Source organism: Pan paniscus, chromosome 23 (assembly GCF_029289425.2).
Source record: "Pan paniscus chromosome 23, NHGRI_mPanPan1-v2.0_pri, whole genome shotgun sequence".
NCBI classification, from domain to species: domain Eukaryota; kingdom Metazoa; phylum Chordata; class Mammalia; order Primates; family Hominidae; genus Pan; species Pan paniscus.
In genome coordinates this window covers 20,777,510-20,795,281 of record NC_085927.1, presented here as the reverse complement: position 1 = coordinate 20,795,281, position 17,772 = coordinate 20,777,510, and positions in this window count along the sequence as shown.

Genomic DNA, 17,772 nt, shown 5'->3' with positions numbered 1-17,772 from the left:
TGCAGCTCCAGGCTGGGCTCCGAGCTAACAGCCAGGCCAGCAATTGCGAAGGGCCTCTGTCAGCTCCCGCTCAGCTGGGAGCCTCCCCAGGCAGCAGGGTCAGGAAACGGGGCACCCTGCTGACCCCCCACCCTCACTTAGGGGCCCTCATTGTGTGGGGGCTCCAGGACAAGGCCCTGCCCCTGGGCACAGACAGTGAGAGCAGGAGGCCAGGCCAAGGTGTCAGAAACCACCCCCACCTGGATGGAGGAGAAATCCCGCTCCTACAGAGAGCAGGGGCTGAGTGAGAGAGGGGAGTGGCAGGACAGTGTGAACGGAGGGCAAATATCCCTGCCCGTGCGTGGGTGCTCCTGGAGGCCTCTGCCCATGAACATGCATACACAACACACCACACACACACAACACACTTACAAACCACTCACACAAACCACACAACACAAAGCCTGAGGTGAGCACAGTCTTCCCAAGACACACAGCATGGCCCCAGGAAGATTGATGGTTTGACAAGGGCAAGTGAGGGGGGAGGAAATACCTGTTTAGACAGATGAATGGATGGGTGACAGATGATGAGTAGATAATGGATGGGTGAATGGATAATGGATGGGTGGATGGATGATGGATAGGTGGGTGGATGGGTAGATGGGTGGATGCATGGGTTGATGGATGGATGGATGCATGTGTCGATGGAGGTTAAGGTGGGTGGATGTATGGGTGAATGATAGGTGGTTGCATGGGTGTAACATGGATGATGAATGGATGGATGGATGAGTGGATGATGGATAGATGGATGGATGAGTGGATGATGGATAGATGGATGGATGAGTGGATGGGCAGATGGATGATGAATGGGTGAATGGATGATGAATGGGTGGGTGGATGGGTAGATGGATGGATGCATGGGTGGACATTAAGGTGGGTGGATGGATGGGTGGATGATGGATGGATGGGTGATTGAATGGGTGGATGGATAATAGATGGATGGATGATGGATGGTTGGATGGATGTTCAAGTGGGTGGATGGATGGGTGGATGGTGGATATATCACGGATGATGGATAATGGATGAATGGATAGGTGGATGGGTGGGTGGATGATGGATGAGTGGATGGGTGGATGGGTGGGTGTATAATGGATGAGTGGATGGGTGGATGGGTGGGTGGATGATGGATGAGACGATGGAGGATGGATGGATGCATGTATGCATGGATGGATGATGGATGGATGGATGGATGGATGGATGGTTATATCATGGATGATCGGTGGATAAATGGTACATAGGTGGATGGATGGATGGATGGATGTTCAGGTGGGTGGATGAATGAGTGAGCAAATATTTGGGTCATAAATGAAAAGTGTGTGATAAGTGAAGGGACAATGAGTCAATCAAATGCCCAAACTGGGGCCATATCCTAGCAGAGTGTGGCCAATGAACAGAGGCCAGATCAAGCAGCCCCCAGGGTAGGGCTGGGCAGCTGTCAGAAACACACCCTTTACAAGCCCAAGCCAGGGGAAAGATGGCAGCAAGACAAGGCTGCACAGCCTTGAGCCTCACCTGCCTATGTGTGTGCATCTGTGTGTGGCTGTGTGTACACATGGAGTTGTGTGTCTGAGAGTTCCAGTGTGTGTTTCTAACTGTATGCCAACCTGTTTGAGTGTGCTCTCATGGGTGAATGTATGTGTGCATGTGTCTGTGTGTTGGGGCATAGCTGTGCCTGTGGCATGTCGGTGTGTGCATGTGTCTGTCTGCCTGTCTGAAGTCTCTGTGTTTTCGGGTGTTGGATGTATCTGCATGTAAGAGTGTCTATATGTGCCTGCATGTGCTGGGCGTCCTCTCCACACCTTCGGCCTGGGACCTTTCTCTGTTTTGAGCTCTCCCTCTTCCCTGTCAGTGCCGTGCTGGTAAAGATTTAACAACTGGTTCTGCATTGGGGCTTGGGAGAGCCCTGACTTTAGCATTTGCTGATATCCATGGTGTAAACCCAACCGTGGCTGACTTGGAGCCCCCAAGGCACTGAAAGCAGCATTGGGAGGAGACACAGGAGCACAGCCAGCTCTCTGGAGCCTGTGTCACTGACCCCAGATGCTTCGGCCTGGCTCTGACTCCTCATGCATCAAAGCCCTCCTCACGTGGTTCTACCTTGGGCCATAGGCTCAAGCACCTCCACGGTGGCCTGGGGCCTCTGCTCTCTCTGCACAGTCAGGGGCCAGCCTGAACCGTCCAGGTGTGTTGGGTCACAGAACTCTACCCAGGGGTTCCAGGAGCAGGACAGGGCAGGGCTCTGCAGAGGAGAGGACCAGCAGCTCCCCAGGGTCAGCGCCTACAGGCCACAGCCCTGGAGCTAACTCTGCCCTGAGAGAGTGACCACCCCATGATCCCTCCCTGCCCCAGTGCCTCCAGGAAGCCCTCCCTGCCCTACCAGCCACCTCTCATCTTGCAGACAGCAGTGCATTCATCGTGCAACCCTCGAGGCTCTCCTTGAATGCGTGCCACGCTGACTCGAACCCAGGGTGGGGCTGTGGGACACCACTGCTGATCCATTCTACAGAAAGTCTACTCTCCTCCACTCTGTTCCAAGCATCGTGCTAGATGCTGAGAGTACAGAGACAAATAATGTCTATCCCTGCTCTCATGGAGCCCCCTAAAATGAGCCCCACCACTGCAAACTATCAAGCTCAGCCTGGGCCCCGGCCAAGCTATATCCAGACCTGACAGCTGTATGTTAATAAGCCCCTCCCCTGCCATGGTCACAGTGCACACTGAGCAGCCCCACCTGGCCGGTGGGCACACCACCCCTGCAGGCTGCCTAGATGAGGGACAGTCGTGCTCACCCCCCGGGCCCCCATCTCTCACGCACACACAGTCGGAGGCAGGACAGAGCTCAGCTCCCTCTGCCCAGGGCTGCCTGCCAGGTGAGAAAGCAGTGCCCCCACCTCAGTGGAGAGGGAGGAAGGGTGCGTGCCCTTGGCAGACAGTGTCCGGGGTGGGGGCGGGCCCTGGACTCTGCACAGATGGAGGAGGCCTCTTCACTCTTCTGTGTCCAGCGAGGTCAGATGGCCCCTGGCACAGTCTCCCTGCTTGTGAGTGTCTCACCATCTGTGCACAACCTTGGCAGCCAGCTCTGCCCTGGGCCTGCCCCCAGCCTGGCCCTCCTCTTCCCCCACCTGTCATTAACCTTCTCCAGAGAGGGTTTGTCCAGCATGGCTCTGCCTGTAGCCTCTGTGGCTTCCCATTGCCCTCGAGACAAAGCCGGGACTCCTATGCAGCTAGCACAGACTGTCTCCTCTGTCCTGGACCGGGCCTGGCTCTGCTCTCCACATAGACCGTCTCCTTTATCCTGGGCCTAGCCTGGCCCTGCCCTCCGCCCAGGCTCTGGACACATCCTTCCTCTCCCCTGGACACTCAGTGTGGGCCTCAGCCCTGTCCTGGGTTCACGGCTCCACACGCCTGTGCGTAGCGTGTTTTGCACTGCTCCTTGTAGACTATTCCTTCTTTCCACATGCACTCTGAGTGTCCGATCCATGCCAGGAAAGCCACAGGGAGCAAGAGTGCACGAGAGACAAAACCCATAAAACAGGGGGGTCACCTGCAGGGGAGACCTCGCTGGGGGTGCTTAGGGAGAGACACGGGGGCCGGGGAGGGAGCCACGTGGATACAGGGAATCGTGTTCCAGGCAGCAAGTGCAAAGGCCCTGAGGCACCAGCTTCCAGCAGGCTGAGGAAGAGCCTGAGGGGCAGGGCAGCCGCGTGGGGTGAGGCCGTGGAAGATGTGCTTGGGAGAAGACAGGGCCGCCAGGCTGCAGGGTGGGCATGCCGGGTGTGTGAATTCCATAGGATGGGCTTCTGGGAGCAGCCCACAGAGTGCCTGGCGCAGTGATACTGATACCTAATCGGTCTTCCCATGTGCAGGCCCCGCCCTACATACACATTCATGCACCACAGTTATGCAATCCTCACAGCTCCCCCACTAGGCCCATTTTGCAGATAAATAAGCAGAAGCAGAGAGGTGAAGTCGAAGGCCTAGGGCCAAGCAGCAGGCAAGGGCAGAGATGGAAAGCAAACCCAGGCAGGCGACTCTGCATTCACCCATCTGCCCCACCCCACTGTGGCTTGGTCCCCAGGAACAGGGATGCATCCTCCTCCTCCCTGAGCCTGGCCCCAGGCCAGTAAGGCCCCATCTGCGTGGATCATGAGGTGACAGCTTAGCATCCCACAGCATCCAGAGACCTCCCAGGAACTCGCTGAACTGGAGGGGCCTAATGCACCTTCGTCCTGCAGGGTCTATGGGCTCTGAACTCACTAATTCATTTCTTCATTCCCTCACTCATTCACTCACTCATTCACTCACCTACTAACTCATTCACTCACTCACTCATTCACTCATTCACTCATTCACTCACTCATTCATTCACTAACTCATTCATTCATTCACTCACTCATTTACTCACTCATTCACTCACTCATTCATTTGTTCACTCACTCATTCACTCACTCCTTCACTCATTCACTCACTCACTCACTCATTCACTCACTCATTCATTTGCTCACTCATTCACTCATTCACTCATTCATTCGCTCATTCATTCATTCATTCACTCACTCACTCAGTCACTCATTCATTCATTCACTCGCTTACTCATTCACTTGTTCACTTATTCACTTGCTCACTCACTCACTCACCCTCTCATTTGTTCATTCACCCATTCACTCACTCACTCATTCACTCACTCATCCATTCGCTCATTCATTAATTCACTCACTCATTCACTCACTCACTCATTCACTCACTCACTCATTCACTCAGTCATTTGCTCACTCACTCATTCACTCATTCATTCATTTGCTCACTCACTCATTCGCTCAATCACTCACTCACTCACTCATTCACTTGTTCACTTATTCACTTGCTCACTCACTCACTCGCTCATTTTTTCATTCACCCATTCACTCACTCACTCATTCAGTCGTTCACTCACTAATTCACTCTTTCACTCACTCATTCACTCACTCATCTATTTCACAAATCTAACCTAGCCCTACCTACTCCCTGGGGCCAAGCTAAAAGTGCTGAAATGCATCATTGTTGTCCCACCATGGGGACATCTCAGGCTGGTGCTCATGGACACAGACAGGGACAAGGAGGGAGGCCCAGGGATATCTGAGCTCTGAGGAGACCTCTCTGCTGGGCAGAGTCAAAGGGCACTCCCCTGCTTGGTGGGATGGCAGCCCTCTCTACCCTTAGGGCTACAGTGTCCATTCCTGTCCCAGGTGTCTGAGGGACACAGAGACCCTGTGGTTTCCTGCCTGGCCCCAAATCCTGCTCTGTGTCCCTGCCTGAGAAAAGAGGAGTCACCTGACAGTGGTTACAGCGATGGCACGCACACTGCCTGCCATTCCGGCCAGCATCAGAGACCGCTGAGCTCAAGGGGCCAGCAGACAGACTACGGCAGGAGCTGGCTGTGCCTGGCAGGCCCTTGGACAGACGGAGGCGGGCAGGGGCTCGTCAGGCCAGACCTCAGGCAGGGACGTGGAGCCAGGGTCTCTGGAGCCAAGACAGACTGGGAAAGAGAGAGGGTTAGCTGTCTTTGCCTCAGCCCACGGGGGAGGGGGTGGCTGAAAGGGGCTGGAGATGTGGTCACTGAGGGGTCCCAGACACCAGACAAGCCGGAAGCCTAAAGCAGAGGGAGCCCCGCGCCCCACAGGACAGCCCAGGGAGACTGCAGACATCGGAGCTGGGGTCCTGCCGGGCTCATCACTCCTGGCTGAACAGGCTTGGGGTAATGGTGACAGCCAGCCCATCTGGAGCAGTTACTGAGCGCCAGGCCCACACCTGGCCTCACCATCTTTGACTCATTCGAGCCTCGTAACAACCGGTGAGGTCTCCGTGGTTCCTATACAGTTAACTAAAGCTCAGAGAGGCCAACGGTCTCCTACAAAGGGGGCTATGAGCCCACCACAGATGGGGAGCCAAGAGCCCCTGCTCCCTGCCCCTCCAATCCCTTACCGAGGAAACGGGACACATAAACATTCCCTATGGACATTCCCTAAGGATGCCCAGACCCTGCCACTTCACTAGTGTGGTCCTGGGCCCGAGACCCTGTGGGATGATCAGGCCAGCCCCAGGAGCCTTCCCTGTGAAGCTTGAAGTGCCCCGACCCACGTGCCCAAGGAGGCCAGCCTAGGGAGTGATGAGGGCTCCAGGCATGCCCTGCCTGCCTCTCCCTGGCCCATGGCCTTCGGCAGCTCAGCTCACCCTCAACCCTCTGGCTCCCTGACCACCTATAGGCCCCGGTCCTCATCCCCACACAGCTCCCACAGTCCCACTGGAGGCCCCCCGCTGCCCCACCTCTGGTCCTCAGACATCCTGGCAAGCCCCTCCCGAGCCCCTCCCTCTGCAGGAGTCCTAGGGACCTGGAAGGGAGGTGGGGCAGTGGGCGGTCCCACGAGAGGCTTCTAACAGGAGTAGCCTGGTCCTGGGCTCAGACCAGTCCAGGTCCCACAAAGGCCAGCCCGGTGTGACCAATGGGCTCTGCCTCAGAACCAGCAGGGAGGTGATAAATGCAGGTCCCTCACCTCATTCTGACTTCCTGAGTCCAGATCTCCAAGTGGAACCTGGAAACTGGATTTTACAGGGGCCAGGGCCTTCTTAGAGGGAGGCTGGTGAGCTGAGAATGGTGGTCCCAGAGGCCTGGTGAGCCCCAGCTCGTGAGCCCCCGCCTGCAGAGCAGCAGCTCCTGAAGCAGAGCCCAAAGGCCACTTCCCCCTGTGCCCTTGGTGCCCAGCACAGTGTGGGCAGAGTAAGAAGCCAGGAGGATGAGTGAATGAATGAATGAATGAATGGGTGAATGAATGAATGAGTGAAAGAATTCAAACTCCCTTCCAGTTCAGCCAGTGCAACTGCCCCCCACGCCCTCGGTGCCCAGCACAGTGTGGGCAGAGTAAGGAGCCAGGAGGATGAGTGAATGAATGAATGAATGAATGGGTGAATAAATGAATGAGTGAATGAATTCAAACTCCCTTCCAGTTCAGTCAGTGCAACTGCCCCCAAGAGCCCTGATGCTAATCCACAACAACTTAGAAGAATGTTGACCCTGGCCCAAGACCCTCGGCCCCTCAATGCACAGGGCCTCCTCATGCCCCCTCCCACCCTGGGGTCCCCGCTCCCCTGACTAGAGACATCAGAGACCAAAGTGGCCGAGACAGAACGACTCAGGGTTAATTTCCTTGTTCTTTGGGCTGTGTGCCCCAGGGCCAGTAACTCAACCTCTTTGAGCAGCTGTTTCCCACTTCTGAAAGCCCCACTTACTTCCCAGGGATGTTTGGGGCCCAGTGAGATAACAGATAGTCTGGCCAAATGGGGAAGCACAACCTACTGGAAGGTGCTGACCGGACAGGGCTGGTACGGCAGCAGCACCCTCACTCTATGCTCCACACACACAGCCCTGAAGCCACTGGGTCTCCCTGCCTGGGGCTTTGCACACATGCACATAGGCCCAGAGAGGTGAGCAGGTTGCCAGAGGTCCCAGCTCCTCCAGGTGTGGGGCAGGATTTGAACTTGGGGCTCCCTGGCCTGTGAGCGCTGCTCTGAACCCTTCTGCTAGCACAGGTACCCCATACACACCACACTGGCTCCTCCACAGCATTCCCTCTGCTTGGAATGCCTTTCAAAGTTCAGCACAGACCAGCCACCTCCTCCTGGAAGCCTTCCCTGACTTCCCAGCCCCACAAGCTACTGGTGTACATGCCTCCTCTCTGGCAGAAGCTACTCTAAAGACACATGACCTGTTGTTGGTTCATTCAGCACACTCTGTGCAGGCACCATGTGCTTCTCAGGGGTGTTCTCTCCATTCCGTGGCACGCAGTAGGGCTGGTACTTTGCTAGCGCCCTGCTCCATGGGTCCCTGTCTGAATCATTTTCACCCTTGGGCAGCTATGAGTAAATGCCGGGACCTCCAGCCAAGATCTTTTCATTGGCTCTTTGTTTGGGCTGTTTTTGCCCTTTTAAAGTAAAAATACTTTATTTTTAACATATTGATGCTGTTGTTTTCTTTTTAAGAAGGTGCAAAAATAAAAAGCCAGGCTGGTTCCTCCTCTTGGCCAGTATGTCTGTGGCAGCCCTTATCAGACACCCAGAAGCTCTGTAAAGGACCCCCAGGCACCCAGGTTCCCAGAGAGAGAGTGGAGGGGCTCAGGACTGGGGGCGCTGCCACCAGAGGTAAAGGAGGCATGGCCTGTCCTCTTGGGGACAAACCAAAAGTGCAGGGGAGGGCCCAGGAGGACCCTCTACCCCTTGAACAAGGGCCTTTGTGGGTGGAACCAAGAGCGTGAGAGCTGCCTGGGCCATCTGGAAGATGAACAGCAATCCTCTCTGCAAGTGCCTCTGGGCAGCACCTCCCTAAAGCCAGCTCTGCCCTTGGGAAGCTCACAGGACAGAGGGGGAGGCAAGGGGAGTGGAGGGCTGAGGCCAAGTAAGGAAAGGGGAATAGGGACACAAAGAAGAGCCCAGGAAGGCCTCTTGGGAGAGGCAGCTCCTAAACCAAGCCCTGAAGGATGATAAGAGTTATGCAGATGAACGAGGACCAGAAAGGACACTGCAAGGAGCTGCCCCCCTGAGACAGTAACCGTATCCCCCACCTGGAGACTCAGTCTCCTACGCTGTCGAATGGGACAGTCCTAGTGGGTCTGGCCGGGCAGGGTTCTCACAAGGACCCAGCAGTCTCACTACCCATTTGTTCATTGCTTTCATGATCAATCGTCACCTGTCTTCCTTGACACCATCCCACGCCAGGGCCTGGAGAGGCCAACAAGCATCAGATAAGGCCCTGGAAGGTTCTGGCTACTCCCAGGCCAGAAAGGAAGATGGATGAGAAGAGATGATGACAGTCTGCATTCAGGCAGGGTCTCCAGAGGGGGAGGGTCTGAGTCTTTCAGGGATATTCACATCCACTTTGCTACTTGATCAAGGATGAAGAGGAGGTGGGTAGCTCTGGAAGGCCAACAGGGAGATGTACTGAATGAGGAAAAGTCCCCAGGCAGGGCCCCCAAAGCAGAAAGCTGAGGCGGGAGCTCAGAGACCCACCCTAGCTCGAATATGCCACAGAGACAGCAATGGCTTCACTGAAAAGGCAGTGGGATCAAGTGCAGCCACCCACAGCTCTGCCCACACTGCTCTGGCCCACAATTGCCCAGTGATCCCCACAGGCACTTGCTGAGGCCTGGGGTGGGGCCCACTCCCCAGGGCAACCAATCAGAGACAGCTGTGGCACATGGACACGAGGCCAAGGGCAGGAGCAGCTCCTGTCTGGGTCTCAGTCCTCTCCTCATCTCCCCCGTGATAACGTAAAGACAAAGTGAGGCTTCCAGGAACTCAGCGTTGCAGAGGTGGCTGTCACCATGGCAGTCTGCCCTGAGCCAGCAGGACCCAGTTCCTGATGGGGAGGTGGGAGGGGGAGAAAGAAGAGAGAAGCAGGTGCAGATAGTCCTCTGCCAAGGTGCCTGGGCCAGCGCTGGATGCAGGGGATCCCACAGCACACCATCTGCCCTACACGTAAAGACTTTCTGACCATTGCCTAGGTGTGGTTCTCTGGGCTGGGAGCGGCCTCCTTCCTGCCCTGCAGACCATTCCCCAGCAGCAGCCAGAGGGGTCTTTCAAACGCCAGAGTCACCCCCAGGCTCAAAACCCTGGGAGCCTGTTGTCTTCAGAAAACGTTTCACAGTCCTTGGCCTGGGAGGCAGCCTGGCTGGGAGTTTCAGGCCTGGGCCTAAATCCGGCCTCTCAGAGCACCAGCCATGCGGGTGTCAATGTTCCTGCAGCCGGGCCCAGGGCCTCCCTTGCACACAGAGGAGGGTCCATGGCGTCGGAAAAACAAAGAAAGAGTATATATGGGCCAAGCTCCTTGCTGTCAGGCACGCACAGCCCTCAAGGACAGAGTGGACGAAGGCACAAGCCTCAGCCCTGGACCCAGGCTTCCCCTGCGCACAGAATCCCTCAGGCTTCCTGCCTCAATGAGGTGGGTCTGGGCACGTGAGGCCCCTGCTCCCTGACCACTGAGCTGTGGGAGGGCCACCTGGGTCACCCCAGAGGTCCAGGAGCTCCTGGAAATCAGTGCCCACCAGGTGCGGGAAGTGCCTCTGCCCTTGCCCCTCCAGGCCCAAGGCAGGGAAGGGTAATTTTCTGGACAATGTCCAGGTGAGGCTGCTCCTCCAGGTGCTCCCAGGTAAGCTCCAGGTAAACGGGCTTTCCCAGCCCCTGCTGGTTTCCCTAACCACCCCTCTCACCCCAAAACATCCTTCATCAGCCCCACAATTGCCCACTGGAGATTCTGTGGCTCCTTCACGCCAGGCCCCTGATTCATGGAGAGTCACTCAAAGGGAGACAAACTAGAAAGTAGAAGTGGTGGCTCACGCCTGGAATCCCAGCACTATGGGAGGCCGAGGCAGGCAAATCGCTTGAGGTCAGGAGTTTGAGACCAGCCTGGCCAACATTGTGAAACTCCATCTCTACCAAAAATACAAAAATTAGCCGGGCATGGTGGTGCATGCCTGCAATCCCAGCTACTCAAGAAGCTGAGGTATGAGAATTGCTTGAACCCGGGAGGCAGAGTTTGCAGTGAGCTGAGATCGCACCACTGCACTCCAGCCTGGGCGACAGAGGGAGACTCCATCTCAAAAACAAAACGTAGAAGTCCCATAGCCTCAGCCCAGGGAGGGTGTGAGAGACGGCCCAGTCCCCACCCTCACTCCCTGCCTGGCCTGGGGAGCAAAGCCCCCACAAAAAGCAAGTGCAAAGCAATGCATGGGCAGAGGTGCAGGAGGGGAACTAGGCTGGCAAATGCGAATTTAAAGGAGCCATTCATTGCCAAGCAGTGCGTTATGGCACTCAGAGACATATAAAGGGACTCTTGACATAAAAAGGACACCCTTAGCTCCAGGCCCATCTCCTGTTCTTGTTCTGCCCGATCCTTCACCTGGGGGCATGAGGCTGGGTGGGGTGTCCCTCCCCTTCCTATGATTTCTCCTGCAAAAAGCATCCAGGGCAGCATTTATGGACCACCTGCAGCATAACTAACCCTGGGCTAAAAAAAGTAAGGAATGTCAACTGCCATGTCTGGGAAGCCTTGCTGATGCTGGTGACCAGGGCAGGACGCTGGGTGGACACAAACTAGGGAAGGGGCAGGGCTTGGAGTCACCACTGCCGGCGGCCTCCCACCTCTGAAAATGTCCCTGTCCTCGGGCTGGGCCCACCAGCCGCATGGCTCAAATTTATCTTCCTGCCTCCCCAGCCTGTGGAGAGGGGAGGAAGCTCTGAGGGCCTGGGACTGCCTGGGACTCCCACTAACACTGTATCTGGGAGAGCAATGCCCCCCCACACTCACATGCACACAGACACATATGCACACCTGGCCCACACAGAGACATGTGCACACCTGACCCACACACACAGACACTTGTGCACACCTGCACACACACATGTGCACACCTGTTTACACACATACACATGTGCACCCCTGCCCACACAAACGTGCACAGCTGCCCACATTCATACATACACATGTGCACACCTGCCCACACACATACACATGTGCACACCTGCACACACACATGTGCACACCTGCCCACACACATGCACACCTGCTCACAGGCATATGCACACCTGCTTACACACATACACATGTGCACACCTGCCTAAACGTGCATGCCTACTCACATGCACACAGATGTGCACACCTGCTCACACTCAGACACACGTCAACACCTGCCTTCACATACATACATATGTGCACACCTGCTCACACTCAGACACATATGCACACCTGCCCACACACATGCACAACTGCTCACACTCAGACACACGTGCACACCTGCCTTCACATACACATGTGCACACCTGCCCACACATACATACACATGTGCACAACTGCCCACATACACATGCACAACTGGTCACACACAGACACGTGCACACCTGCTCACACACATATGCACACCTGCTCACACACGTGCACATCTGTTCACATGCACACATACACATGTGCACACTTGCTCACACTCAGACACAAGTGCACACCTGCCCACATGCATACACATGTGTACACCTGTTGCCATGCACACTTACTCATGTGAACATTTGCTCACATATATGCATACCTGCTCACACACACAGGCACGTGCATACCTGCTCACACACACATACACATGTTCATACTGCTCACACACAGACATGCACACCTGCTCACACGCATACATATATGTTCATGTGTGCACACCCCCAGCAGGTGCATGTGCCCTGTGGTTGCCTGACTTCCACACCACAGGCTTGTGAAAGTGATGGGCACTAATGTTGCCAGCTGCATCTCTGGGCAGGTTTCCTTGGCAACCTCTCTCTCCTACTCTCTCAGTTTGGGTCCCAGTGTCTCCATGAGAGCATCAGAGCCATTGGGAGCAGAGTTCTGTAACCTCTTAAAAAGATGTGTCAGGGTTGACAAACACATCTTGGCACAGCACCCAATCATGAAGCTTTGCATTTCAGGTGCTGTCCTCGTGATGGAAACCTGCTTGGACCCCAAAACACTGTGCAACCTTCTGGGAGACTCGGCCTTTCTGAACCCCAGCTCTGGGGCTGAGGCCATGGGAGCAGTGCTGCTGCCTCACAGGCTGTGTCCAGCACACGTAGCTGGGAAGGGCAGCTAGTCATCCCAGGAGCTGCACCTGGGAAACGCTCTCCCTTGCAGACCCAGGATGGAACCATCCCTGCTCACACCTTGACCTCGGATTTCTGACCTCCAGAACTGGGAGATCATTTATTTCCGTGGTGAAAGCCCCTGGTCTGTGGCATGTTTTCCTGGCCACCTTGCACTGTGTCCTAAAGCAGAGGGGCAGCCATCAGCCCCACCTCCACCTGCCCCGCCCACCAACTCTGTTGCAGGAGCCTCAGGTCCCCGGGCCTGTGTCAACTAACCCAGGGGTCAGTCAGGAAGCTTTTGAGAGCAGCTGAACTGAGCCGTGAGGGACCAGCCAGTTGGATCCGTCAGAACTGACCCTGCCTTCCGATGGATCGGACACCTTCCGGCTGCAGGATAGAAAGTGACCTTGGGTGTAGGGCCAGCTGCACATGGAAGACACCTTTGGAAAAGCTCGTCCTGAGACAGGATCCCCGGGGCCTGCCCCCTCAGCCCGGATCCTGTCCTGCCAGGCCCGGGTGCCCCTCCCCTGCCTGAATCAGTTTCCCTGACCCCACCCTGGACTCTGCTTCCCCAGCCTCACCCCATAGCCTAGGCCTTCCCGACCCTGTTGGACACCTGCACCAGGCCCCCGAGTCTAGCGGAGCCTTCCCATCCCTCCCTTTTGCTCCAGCGTCCACAGCTTGACCCTCAGCTTGGCTCTTGAGGTGTCTGTGGCCTGCCCCTCGCAAGGTGACCCCTCTGCCAGCCTCCTCCACCCCACAGGCCCCTCCTGGACCTGCCACCTTCCTCTTGTCCGGATGGCACTGAGGCAGGGGCTTTGCCCTTCCTGCACAGTCTTCGAGGGGCTGGAGGGTCCTCAGAGGCAGAGCTCCTGGGGGCGGTGGGGCCATCACCTCAGTGGGAGGAGCAGTCCCATGGATCATTCACCAGGCAGAGAGGCTGGGGGGGTCTGGGGCTGGCCTTGCCCCTGGTAAACCAGGGGGCATCGTGAGTCTTGCCTGAGTCCCTCGAGGAAGGGGCTCCTTTCAGGAAGCCTTTTTCCAGAACACACAGTAGGGGGTACAAGCAAGCCTGTGCTGAGCCCAGGTGAAACTCAGCATTATAAGAACAACTGGATAAACATTTAGAAAAGTTAGAATGGGATCTTACTTTATGGCATATCCCAGAGTAAACTCCAAGTGGATCAGAGATTGAAATGTAAAAAATGAAACCACAGGGCCTGGCGCAGTGGCTCACGCCTTCCAGCACTTCATGAGGCTGAGGCGGGGGGATTGCTTGAGCCCAGGAGTCCGAGACCTGCCTAGGCAAACTAGGGAGTCCTCGTCTCTATTTAAAAAAAAAAAAGAATGAAAGAAAAGAAGAAATGAAACTACAAATGATCCCAAGGAATTTGCAGCATGTGAATTTTTTATAATCTAAGAGCGGGAATAACTGTGGCTCCAAAGTCAGAAGCAGTCATGGAAGATACTGATGATATTGATGTGTGAATGTTATAATTACATATAAAAAATTGAGACCATGCCAAAAAGCAAAATATAAACAAAGTTAAAACACACATGATCAACACAGAGGGGAAAAATCCACAATTTATGTCACGGTCAAAGGGCTGATCTCCCTAACACAGAAAGAGCTCTGATAAAAACAGGGAGGGAAAAAGACCAAAACCTGATCAGAACAAAAGGGACATAAAAGATGTCAACAGGCAGGTCAGAGAGACATGCAGACATGCAGACCACCCTCAAACAGAAGCCATCAGAGGGACCTCACTTAACAAGGGTGCCTGGGAGCTGCCTGGAGACACCGCTTCTTCCCCATCAGTGGGCGCTGCCCTGGGGCTTGACCACGTGCTCTGCAGGCAGCTGTGCAGAGAAGTGGGCCCTGTCTCCCACCACTTGGAGCATACACGACAGTACCATTCCTGCGGGGCACAAAGTGCTGCAGTGCGCAGGGAAGATCCAGCAACCTATGAGCAAAGTACAGGTGTAATCGCCTGAAGCAGCCGTCTCCAATGTAGGAAATCACATATGCCCAAGGGCGTTTGTCATGGCATTATAAGCAGTATCAAAACAACGGAGACATCCCAGCTGTCCTTCAGCAAGGGCCTGGTCAGATGAACCAGGGTGCGGCCATGCAGTGGGCACCAGGCAGTGGTGAGGAGGAAGCAGTCCACTCTCCGTGCTCTCCCACGCCTGCTCTCCAGGACGCGGCCTTCAGGGACAACAGAGAGGAACAAGGAGTGCAGAATGCCCCCTTCTGTGCAGCGGAAAACATGCACTTGACCTTCTGCTTCTGCCATGACAAATGAACATGCACAGGACAAGCATTCCTACCATACACGACTATCAAGCTGGGCAAAATCGACAAAGCGGCTGTTTGCAGACACTGGGCCACAGGCTGTGACACTGTGCCCTGTGCTCTCCCTAACTTCTGCCTGGAGGCACTTTCTGGACACAGGATGGGCAGGTGGAGCCTAGGCAGAGCACAGGGGTCTCACTGAGCTCGGTCAGTCTGGGGAGACTGAGGCAGCTGGGATTTGCAGGGCAGAGGATCAGAGAGGAGGAAGCTGCACAGAGAAGAGATTCAGAAACGAATGGAAGGTCCTCTAAGGGCTTCTGGATACTGAGCTGCCCACGTGAAAGGCAAGATGAGGCCTGACAGAGGACATGTCTGGATGAAGGGACTGGAGCTAAGGACAGCCCGGAGGCGACATGCTTCTGGGAGTCATTCACATCCCAACCAGCCAGAGAGGGAGGCCTGGGTGCCCAGCAAGAATGCCAGGCATTGGGAGTTGGCTTCTTGGCCCTAGAGTAAAGGCTGCACCAGACCCACCCTACCAAAGCTGAAAAGCAGCTCGGCAGGACCATCTGACCCAGGAAAATGCCCACCAGCGAGGATGCACTGTTGCAAGTCCAGATGCAACAGTGGAGCATCTTTAATGTCCAGCGTATGTTAAAAAAAAAAAAAAAAACCCTACACATAGAGATTTGGGAAAATCTGACACACAGCCAGGGAAAAGGACTAACAGTAAATAGAAATACACCCAGAGACACTGGATTTCACAGAAGAGCACTTAGAAACAGCTATTACAAATATGTTCAAGAGCTTAGAAGAACAGACGGTGACGATAAGCAAATAGATGGAGACTCTTGGCAGAAATGAAATGCCCTGAAACAAAATGGAAATTCTGACACTGAAAACTACACTCTCTGGAACAAAAACAACCCTGGGCAAGCTTCACAAACAGATTGGAGACAGCAGAAGAAAGAATCAGTGAACTGAAAGACAGAGCAACAGAAATTATTCAATGTGAAGGAAAGAGAGAGAGAAAGCATTCAGAAAATAGAGAGATTCAGTGAGACAATATCAAGTCGTCTAACATAAGTTTCAATATCCATTGAATCTATTCCTGGAGCCCCAGAAGGAGAGGAGAAAAAGACTGCAGCTGGGATAAAAAATGGATTTGAAGAAATAATGGACGAAATTTTTCAAAATATCATGAAAAATGCCAGGCACAGTGGCTCACGCCTGTTATCCCAGCACTTTGGGAAGCTGAGGTGGGTGGATCTCCTGAGGTCAGGAGTTCGAGACCAGCCTGGCCAAACTGGTGAAACCCCGTCTCTACTGAAAATACAAAAATTAGCTGAGTGTGGTAACGTGTGCCTGTAGTTCCAGCTACTTAGGGGGCTGAAGCAGGAGAATTGCTTGAACCCAGGAGGCAGAGGTTGCAGTGAACCAAGATCATGCCACTGCACTCCAGCCTGGGTGACAGAGCGAGACTCCATCTCAAAAAAAAAAATCATGAAAAACGTCAACCTACAGAAGAAATAACAAGTCCTAAGCATAACGTGCATGCATGCACACACACAGACACACACACAAACACACAGACACACACAGAGACACACAAACACACACAGAGACACACACACACACAAACACACGGACACACATGGAGACATACACACACAGACACACACAGAGACACACATAGACACACGTACCATACACAGACACACACATAAACACACAGACACACACACAAACACACAGACATACACACAAACACACACAAACACAGAAACACACACAGAAACACACACACCATACACAGACACACACAAACACACACACAGAGACACATACACAGAAACACACACACCACACACACAGACACATGCACACCACACACATACAGACACACAAACACACACAAACACACACCACACATAGAGACAAACACATGAACACACACAAACACACATACACACACACAGAGCCACACACCACACACACACACCCCCCAAACAAATATGTGCATGCACACACCCCACACACAGAGAGACACACACACACCATACACATACACAAACACACCAAGGTACTTTATAACAAATACTGAAAACCAAAAATAAAAATACACTCTGAAAAGCAGCTAGAGAAAAATTAAACATGACATGTAGGAGGGGAAGAAAAGAAATACCTCCAGCTTGTCATTAGAAACAATGCCAGCAGGAGACAATGAATGACATCTTTGCAGACTGAAAAAATTGTCAGCCTAGAATCCTACATCTCACAAAAATACCTTTCAAGAGCAAAAGCAGATTTCCAGTTTCAGCTTGAAGACAGCAGAAAGAGCCTTGCTTCAGCCCTTACAATAAGAAAAAAAGCTGAGAAACTGCAAGTTAATGATTTTTTCATCAGGCCTTCAGAGAAATGGAGTCACAGGGGAAACAAGCAAGCCAAAATCTGGAGAAAAACAGGCTTCCGGGGAGAAACAGGACCTGAGCATGTTCTCACCTGGGGCAGATGCCACTGAGTCTATTACAAGCTGGTAGATATAGATCTATATTGGGTAGAAATGTGTAAGAATTTACTAAAGGCCAAGCATGGATAAGCATGGGAGTGTGACACCCCTGGTGCCACAGACATATGGGAGGTTCTCACCCTCTTGAAGCTTTTCTTCCAAGGATCCCACCAACCGCTCCCAGGGAAGACACAAGGAAAATCCTAGGGAAGCTTTACCTGGGGTACTGGTGGAAGGAAACACATTTACCCCCAAAACTCTGCCCAGACCCATCCCCACTCTCTGCCCA